Source organism: Arachis ipaensis, chromosome B3 (assembly GCF_059453495.1).
Source record: "Arachis ipaensis isolate K30076 ecotype BB chromosome B3, ASM5945349v1, whole genome shotgun sequence".
Taxonomy (NCBI): domain Eukaryota; kingdom Viridiplantae; phylum Streptophyta; class Magnoliopsida; order Fabales; family Fabaceae; genus Arachis; species Arachis ipaensis.
The window spans coordinates 126950001-126960039 of NC_142438.1; the positions used below are offsets into that span (position 1 = coordinate 126950001).

General features: G+C 34.3%; 2 long non-coding RNA genes across 4 annotated transcripts; one reads left to right on the plus strand and one right to left on the minus strand.

The window, feature by feature from the left end:
• The first annotated feature begins 3434 nt into the window (after nucleotides 1-3434).
• Nucleotides 3435-9136, plus strand: LOC110269799 (uncharacterized). Of its 3 annotated transcripts, none has more exons than XR_015907110.1 (6): nucleotides 3435-3571; nucleotides 3643-3733; nucleotides 6312-6410; nucleotides 7098-7830; nucleotides 7925-8015; nucleotides 8112-9136. It is a non-coding gene; the product is annotated as an uncharacterized LOC110269799 (long non-coding RNA). The 3 variants fall into 3 exon arrangements; XR_002358558.2 differs by having other exon boundaries at nucleotides 6326-6410; XR_001619017.3 differs by lacking the exons at nucleotides 7098-7830; nucleotides 7925-8015; nucleotides 8112-9136 and having other exon boundaries at nucleotides 5693-6314.
• On the minus strand, nucleotides 4556-5699 carry LOC107634629 (uncharacterized). Its single transcript, XR_015907109.1, has 2 exons — nucleotides 5443-5699; nucleotides 4556-4888 (listed from the first exon to the last, which is right to left on the minus strand). It is a non-coding gene; the product is annotated as an uncharacterized LOC107634629 (long non-coding RNA).
• Nucleotides 9137-10039: the final 903 nt, after the last annotated feature.

Genomic DNA, 10039 nt, shown 5'->3' on the forward strand with positions numbered 1-10039 from the left:
TTTCCCTTAATGACGTGATGACATGGCTGGATGACGTGGATGGTAAGTGACACGTGTCACTCCATGATTTGGCCACGTGTAATGATATGATGATGTGGTGACCAGTGACACGTGGCATGCTGACGTGGATAGTTGTGCCACATGTCACAATGTTATTTGGCCACGTGTCCGTTTGTGCCACGTGTCGCGACAGTATTCGTCCACGTGTCATCTATTATGTCATCGTTGTAAATGCACCAAATTAGTCCCTCACTTTGCATTAAGTGACTCATTTTAGTCCCTGAAATTGAATGTCGTGCACCAAACTAGTCCCTTCACCAATATTTTTTTATTTTTTTCTATAAATTCAAAATTCTTAATATTTTTGAATACATTAATTTCAATTCTATTTTTTCACATGTTATTCAAATAAAAGTGCTTTTATAAAATATTTTTTCTCTTGCGAATATCCTAACCGTCGACTTGGAGTTGACGTGAAGGTATTTCAAGCACCTTCACTACTATCTCCGACCTCTTTCAGTACTTTTATAAAATATTTTTTTTCTTTTGCAGATACCTCTAACCGACGTCTTGGAGTTGACGTGAAGGCATTTCAAGTTTCCCTCATTACCATCTCCGACCTCTTTTATTTATACTGCAAAGGTCGGAGATGATAGATTGATAGTGAGAGTGCTTGAAATACCTTCAATCTAGCTCATTTACACATAACGAAAACGTGTACTTCATAAGAATAAAAAATATATATTTTTTAATTATTGATTTCTTGTTAAAAGCACATGTTTTTTTATGAAAACAAAAAGTATCCAATCAATCATATAATTATTTTTTTATAATAACATACTTATATATTACAAAAATTACCAATGTTCAATTATTAAAAAAATTATATAATTGAAACTAAAATCTTACAAATTTTTATGAAAGCACTTGTATTTAAATGATATATGAAAAAATAGAATTGAAATTATTGCATCTAAGATATTGAAAATTTCAAATTTAAAAAAAATGAGAAAAAATTAGTGAAGGGACTAATTTGGTGCACGACATTCAATTTCAGGGACTAAAATGGGTCACTTAATGCAAAATGAGGGACTAATTTGGTGCATTTACAACGATGACATAATGGATGACACGTGGACGAATACTGTCGCGACACGTGGCACAAACGGACACGTGGTCAAATAACATTGTGACACGTGGCACAACTATCCACGTCAGCATGCCACGTGTCACTGGTCACCACATCATCATATCATTACATGTGGCCAAATCATGGAGTGACACGTGTCACTTACCATCCACGTCATCCAGCCATGTCATCACGTCGTTAAGGGAAAATAGTTCAGGGACTAATATGGTGCACTTTTCTCAATCTCAGGGACGTAATTGGTGCAATTGGGATCTCAGGGACGATTTTAGTGCACGACGCCAATATCAGGGACCATTTTAGGGCTTAACTCCACAAAAGTCTCTCTAAGTTGGGGGTGTGAGATATGTTAACTAGAGTTAGTTATCCTTGCCTATAAAATAGCAAGGTTGAATGCATAATTACGCAGAAAAAAAATTCTTTCAATAACACGTTTTTCAGTTACATCAAATTCTTTCTCATCTTTTTCTCTTTTTTTCTATTTCGCCTCTGCTTTCTTGTTCTCGATTTCTCACAAGCCTTACTCACTTTCTTCAACAAATCTCATGCTATTTTTTATTGGTATTAGTTAAATTCATTTTTGTAATTGTTTTATTCTTGAGGAACCATATGAGGTGAAAATCTTATGTAGAGTTTTGGAATAACGATGAGATTTCTAAACAACCATCAACTATAACCCCAAAAGAACTAGATTCCGTGAGCAATATAGAAAAAGAATGAAAGGAATATCCTATTGAGGTAATCAATATCATATTTGATCTTAGGAAGATATGCTCCTCAGACAATTAAACCCGCTTGGATCACATCTAGACAAATAGAAGCAGGTCGGCAGGCAATGTCACGAAAGGCGCCGAGGATATTAAAGAAGTCATGTTTGTTGTCTGTGTACTTTTGTGTACTCCAAGGTTGCGTTTGTTTACGGAGACAAGACACACAAAATTGTGTTTGATAGATGAGACATAGACACAGACAATATGTATTTGGACACAACTTATTTTTTATTTTTTCTTTCATTATTCTTGTTAATTTTTTATAATTATATTTTTTATTATTATAATTTTCGTCTCAAATTGTTTGAATGAAAAAAAATGAGAATAAATTAGATTTTTATAATTTGTTATAGTTTATCAACAAATAGGATACAAGAACATAAAATTTTGTGTCTCTGTCGTTTATGTCTTGTTCTCAAAAACAAACTTAGGTGACTTAGAAATTTGAATTTCGTTATCAGTCACGGTTTTAGAGAGAATTAGGGTGAAGTTCGCCAAGAGTGAGACGAACTCATCCTAAACAAGAAAAAAAGCGCATTCCAGAAATTAAAGTTAAAATAACGTATTTTTGAAAATATTTTTTTATTTATTAAAAAAAAAATTGTATGTTAAAAGGTAGGAGACATTAAGAAAAAGTGAGTGAAAAAAGTTTAGAAAAAGTAATTAGATTATAAGAATATTTTAAACGTTTTAAGTTTTAAGTGAAATTCCAATTGAATGAAATTTTAAATCGGACCTATTTGGGTTGGAATTAATTTTGAGAGAAAATAATAGAATTGAATTGAATTTCATCTAAATTAATTTAATTATTTTTGTTTCAAACATTGAAATTGAATTCAATTTTCATGAGAATTGAATTCCAAAGATTTTCAAACACCCTGTTAGTTATTACTTAATGCGGTGTTTAGGAAAGGAATAGCTTTTTTATTTGGTTGTATTTTTTTAAAATTTTTTAAATAAATAAAATAAATATTTTAATTATTAAAATAAACAATTTAGAGTATTTTTCCTGCTTCTCTTATCTCGTTTACATTGTAAACGAGATAAGGCACGAGACGACATGATCATATCACGTTTATAGACGTGTTGTGTAATGCTCTTATTTGGTTTGCATTGTAAACGAAATAATAGAAGCGAATGCCTATATATATGTATCTCGTCCACAGCCTTCAGTCAGACCCTTTGACTTCTCTTTTTTGGCATTTTCTCTCACTTTTACCTTTTTTTAACCATATTTCCAAATTACTTAAAGAATATGGCGCACGCTGATAATCACGATGGAGACATTAAGATAGTGTTTGTTTGCAGGATAGGAACTCAGTATTATGTTTGTTGAGCTAGAGACTGGTATTTAAATTTCTGTCTCTATCTCTAAAATTTCAGTATTTCAGTACCTCCAAAAGTAGTGATACTAGAGACTAAGATTTTTAAAGACAGAGACAGAAACTTTAATAATATTTTGTATCTAAAATACCCCATTCTAATTAATTAATTTTAACTTTACCCTTTTTTCAAATCAGATTACGGCTTCAGTGTTTAGCAGCCTTCACTCCATCTTTTCATCTGTTCTTTGAAGACTTGTTGCAGGCTTGCAGCCTCTGCATCGCCAGTGCCAGGACAATCACCTCGTCGCCGCCGTCATAACCACCGCTAGGTAAGTGAGTCGCTGTCGAAGTTCGTCTTCCTAGGCCGCGTGTTCTCATGTCCTCATTTTCTCCTTCACAGGACAACGTTCGAGGAACCCCGTTGCAGAGTCTCCCCTGTTGCTGTCGAGTTCAACCACCTCCTTGTCGTCGTCATAGCTTCTGTAACCTAGGTTAGTTGTAGCCAAATTTTTTTACTAATTTCGTTCATTTTTTTTGTCATGACCTAGCTTATGTGGATTTGGTTCTTTGTTCTAATATATAGATTCATAGATAGAATCTTTCTTTTCTCTTTTCAATGGGATTTGGTTCTTTGTTCTAATATATAAATGCATGGATAGCTTTTATGCATTTGGTTCTTTGTTCTCATATCTTATTTCATCAATTGTGTTTGTACTGTGCTTCTTATGAATTGGTTTTGGTCATGCTTGATTTTTTTAGAATTGATGTTTATGTGCTTCTTATGAATTGGTTTTGGTCATGCTTGGTTTTTTTAGAATTGATGTTTATGCAGCTCTTATGAATTGGTTTGTGCTGTGCTTCTTATGTTAATGTTTTAGTATGCATCGGATGGTTAAAAAGGTATTGCTTGTCATTTTGGTATATATTAGAGGGTTTAAGATATTACTTATGATTTGGTGTACATTTGGCTGGAAAAGACTTTATTGCTTGTCTTTTAGTATGTATTGACTATTGAGTAGGTGATTTAATGCTTACTGCAATATTATGGTATTAGTTATGTTAACACAACATTTCAATATAATTAGTCTAAGCATTATTGAATTAATGATCTTATTAAGCATTTCAATATTGTGTTATTTAGCATTTGTTCTATTTAACAGGTTCTGATGCTCACAAAGTTTAAGTTTACATTTTCTTAAGTTATGTCCTTTGCTCACAAAGTTGTCTTTTTTAGCAAATGCATAGGTTGTTCAATATTCAAATCAAGTGACAATGACACAAATTATAATTCTGTTCATAATTTGCAATAGTAAGAAGGAAAGAGTATTTCATTACAGTAAACTAATTTATACAATTTATCCATATGCCTGTTTCAATCTGGATTTCATACTAGAACTTAAAAAACAGTACTATGATCAAAACAATACAAACTACAAAACAAAAAATTTGAAAGAACGCTAAAAATGTCAGAAATACAATTTCATTCTGCAGTTTTTCAACTTGTTCGATCAACTTCAAATTGGAACTAAATCACGAGAGCTCTTAAACCACACTCGCAAAAACATTCGCCCATTGCATTAGAACTGCCGCTGCCGTAGGAACCACTTGAGATCTTCTACTTGTAGATACCATTGTTAAATAGGCTGCTGTATCCGTGAGAGTAATAAAAAAATCAGAACAGCGATAAAAATATCATATGTAACTTTAATGTGAAGTTCAAATTCACAGCATCTAAAATAAGGGATGTCCAAAGTCCAAATGGCAAATTATATAATTAAGTCTTAAGATCAAGAATATAGATACAACATAAGAAATTAGCAATTAACTTTGACCTGAAAAAAGCAATAACAAATGATAACTCTTACATGCTCCTCTCTAGACACAGCAATTAACTAAACCTTGTAACATTTTTTCTTCCATTATTTGGCCATGAGAATTAGTAAGTGGATAATAAAACCTAAAAGAAATTTATTAAAGCATACTATGTGGTATAACATAAACATTCTAAAGATCACCAAATGCTTGTGAATTAGCATAGGTACCAATCAGGCATAATACTTAAATGTTTATTGTTGCTAATTTAATTGCAAAATATGCATTTTGTTTCAATCAATTTTGATTTTTAAAGCCCAGAGGTATAACATGGGAAGTGGAACACAATAAATTACCAAGTCATAAAATGAGATCACCAATGCAATACCTGGTTTGCCTCAAAGATTCCAGGATTATTGAGGCTGATTATCTGCATAATAGAACAGAATAATTAGTAAGCATCAATGTTAATAGTGAATGATATTTTTGTAAGTACATGCAACAGTTCCAAGATTATTTTGTCAAATGCTTCGAGATAATTTTACTTGAGATTTCACATCAGAAAGATTGATATCTAGTTCAGGCTGCATAATGACATAGTTAATACTTAATACCAATATTCGGATTTGGGATTGAAGGAAACAAACAGATATATACAAATATACAAGAAGAACACGTGCAACAGAAATTTTAAACAAATGATCAAGCAGAAATATGAAATCTTAAGCAAATGAGGGCAAATCAGAAAATGGGGATTCTGAAATTTTTATCCATATGAGGCCAAATCAGTAAACAGAGGATTCCAGGTTTGTTGAGAGAGAAATGGCGGACACAAGAGAGACAGCTCCGACAAGGTGGCGATGGTGGCGACGCAGACCTAGAGGCGCGCAAACCAGAGCCACAACATGACCCTCGGAGAATTGCAGACGCGATTGTGAACTGCCGGAGACTTGCAGACGCGCCGCCGTCGTTCGGAATCCTTCACGGTGCTGTCGGCGGCGGGGAAGAGCGGAGGAGTTGATTGGACAGAAATCTCAGGGGAGAGGAGAAAGGGGATGATGGATTGGGTTAGGGCACCACTTTGATTTCTGAAAATTTGAAATTGGATTTGGGTTAGGGTTTTATTTGATATTTAAGAATATTCTTGTAATTTTATTCATTTCAGTCTCTAGTTTTATTTTAAACTAAGCAGGATACTTAGACATAATTTAGTTCTGTACACTTCTATACCAAATATAATATTGAGACTTATTTCAGTTTATATCTCTCAGTATCTGTCTCCCAGTCTCTATTTCTCTACCAAACGCTACCTAACTGAACGCGACTTGACACATTGCAGGAGCAGCCGACTTTGAGGTTGGTGTTGTTTTTCGTTTTATAGTTGTGTTAAAGCATAGATGTGTTATCATACTTAGATTATTTTTATAGAAGTAGTATGCAGTATATGTTAGGTGAATAAATATATAGTTAGGAGTAGTTTAAATGTTAAGGATACTTTAAAATGGATATTAGTTAAATGTTTGTTTAGTTTAGCTTTTCTTTAATCTAAGTTATTATTAAGCATATGTTTATTAATTTAGTTATTAATTAAGGTTATTAACAATTTGTAATAAACCTAATTAAGTAGCAAAATATTTATGATTGTATTTACTAAATATTTAAGTAAATTATTTTTTGTTAAATTTTCTTGTTACTTAAACTAAGTTATCAAGTTGATGGTGTACTTGTTGGTTATTCAAGTAAATGTTTTCACTTAATCTACCATATATAGGAGATGCGAAATAAATTTTGTTATTCACTATTTAACTAAAAATTAAAATAAAATAGACATTTATTGGTGTAGTCATTAATTATCTTACGAAACATTTTCATTTGCATTAGATTTTACAGACGTTTAAGTTAATTATTTTACTAAACATTTTATTATTCAAGTAACATTTTTTATGTAAATAAATTTATAATTTAAATATTTGTAGTTATTTGCTTAAATAGTTTACTTATAAGTCAAACTAATTTTTCATTCGATATTTTTATGTTTACCAGAGGTCTCGCCTACTTCTTCCAAGGAGAGTGAGTCTCACACTCCTACCACCGGACGCTATTGTCCCGTACCTGAGGGAGGTCGGATTCGGTGATGCATTGCCGCTTAGGGATTTCGTGTTCGACAACTCCCCAATCACGGCATTTGTTGACCGTTGACGCCCAGAGACCCACACCTTCTACTTGCCCTGGGGTGAGTGCTCAATCACCCTACAAGACGTCGCATACCACCTCGAGCTGCACGCTAATGGAGAGCCCGTGGGTGATTGCTTTCGTGACTTTCACACATAGTATGGGACCGGAGCCCAGGAGTTGGTTGAGAAGCTATTCAGTGCCAGGCCTCTTGTAGTCCAACAACAAGAAACGTAGAGGAAAGAGTCTTTCTCTCTGAAGCTGACATGACTTCGGGAGCGTGTCCGACAGATGTCATCCAAGACTGATGATCCAGCCACCCTCCGATAGTATGCGAGGTGCTACATACTGTTGATGATTGGGGGTTACCTGATGACTGATAAGTCCAATAATCATGTTCATCTTCGATAGCTCCCACTACTGGACGACTTTCAGAGGTGCATCTTGGGGATCTGCTTGGACATACCATTCCCTATGCTTGGGCCCACCGCTCCACCACAGACATCGTCGAATGTACTCCTTTGCTGGTATTTTAGATATACCAGAGGTTTCCTAAGTGGTGTCTACCTAAGCAACAGATTTACATGTATCCTATGGCTGCGAGGTAGCTTTTAGTTTAATTTTACTATTCTTCATTTTTCGCATAAAATATTAAGATAGATTAACTGAATGGTGGTTAATCTTGCAAATGTCCACAGGTTAATCGACATGATACAGCAAAGCAGGAAGCAGCACGACTAGAGGGTTCGACGATGGCATCGGGAGTTGGATCAGTTACTCTGGGATGAGGTAAGTCATGTACCCTTTTATTTGGTTAAATTGCATAAATTAGTCAAACTTTTATAGCAACTGTCACTGACACCTCTTTCAATGTGTCTGTTGTAGTTCACGTGGACGCCGTACGATGATCCTGTACTGCAGGATATCTGCCCGCTATGTCTGAAGGAGGAGGCAGAGTGGGGGACATGGATATCTGTTGTCCCCCTCGTTTTCTTCAATATAGTGGAATTCCACCATCTCGATCGTGTGAAGCGCCAGTTCAATGGTGAGCAGCTAGTGTCTGGGGACCCGGTCAACGTCGACAAGTTCCTTGACTACAATGGGCCGCGGCGAAGACGTCTGGTGACCTACAAGCTTCATGAGTGGTACGACCGATGGAGGGTTCGGTTTGGGGAGAGACACTGCATATCCATTCAGCCATGCTTCGACTATCGGCCGACGCAGGAGTATTGGAATTGGTATAGACTGGCTTGCCGTGTCAGACATTTGTCGGAGTCCTCACCGTCGACATTCATGTCTTCCACTAGACTAGCAACATGAATCAGTGGTGGTGCGAGAGGTAGGTCATCATGGACGAAGTCTGACGACCCAGATCCACCACCACTGACGTTGCCAACATCCGCAGAAAGCTCCATCACTTGCTCCGCCATAATTCTCCCATGGATATCAAATATCAGGGCGCACATGCTCGTCGCCATTGAGCCAAAACAGACAAAATCGAAAAATTCAATTTTCCATCGGTGCTAGCAACCTATACCCCACCCTTCCGATCTCTTTTCTCCCGCTACTACCGACGCTACCCAATATCAGATTCTTTAATTCTGACAATGAACTTACTGGCCGGGTACATAACAGAATGGGATTATCACCCTCAAATGTCACCCCATTATCACTATTTCTCATACGACAATACGGATACACACTTACAACCAAGTATCCACTACTACTAGACATTTTGGCTTGTTTTCGGAAGGAATAGGTAAAAAAGAAGTAGTAAAATATTTGTGAAGAATACAAAAAGTTTTACATCCTTTATAGCTGCTAGAAATTTGTCTTAATGTATTTCGTTTACAGTATAAATGTCATAATTACTCTCTTATCTCGTTTACAGTATAAACGAAATTAAATAACATGTATCTCGTTTACACTATAAACAATATATACGCTTCATTTTTATTTGGCCTTATCTCATTTACGAGATAAAAGAAACGATGCATTTTGGTAAAAAAAAAAAGCTCCAATTTTTGGTCCGAAGTCACGATGATAACTTCAATTTGTCAATCCATATCTCTTGCTGCAGTCTATTTAAGCAAAATTGTAATGTCACAATGAAAAAAATGTAGTTGGGCAACAACACAAGTTGCAACTAGAGCCCAGTAGAAAATACCTTAAAGAAGAATAAAGACAATTGCTCTGGACTAAAATGTTGAAGTCCATTATTTAGTGCTCACCGTTCACCAAAAACATTGGAAGCTTTCCCGTTTTCTTCGGTAGAAGCAAATTTCAATAACTTTATTAATACACCAAAGTCATCCCTATATAAATATTAATTGTTAAAAAATATTAACGTTAAAATAGTATATACTATAAAAAATGTAGATATAGCAAGATTGTATAGAGTATACCAATATGAAAATTTGAAAAAGGGATTCTGAGTCTATGGCAATTCTGAAAACCAAACCGATTAATTATTCGTCTAACAGATTCAACCGTAATTTAACTAAAAAATTATTTTATAATAAAATAATAAATAAATTATAAATAAACACCTTAAAAAATATAAACATAAAAATATTATTCAAATTTTAATATCTAAAAATATAGTATAGTATTTATCAAAACTCAAATAAATAGTGTAACATTTGTCAAATTTTAGATAAATAAAGTTTTAAAGTATTAAAAGGATCAGCCAAAAAACTGATGATATTTCCAAAAAACAAGAAGCAAACATCTAAGTACCATGATGTATATTATTTGATGATTAAAATTAAATTATTATTACATAATGACATAATACTCATATTTTATATGAA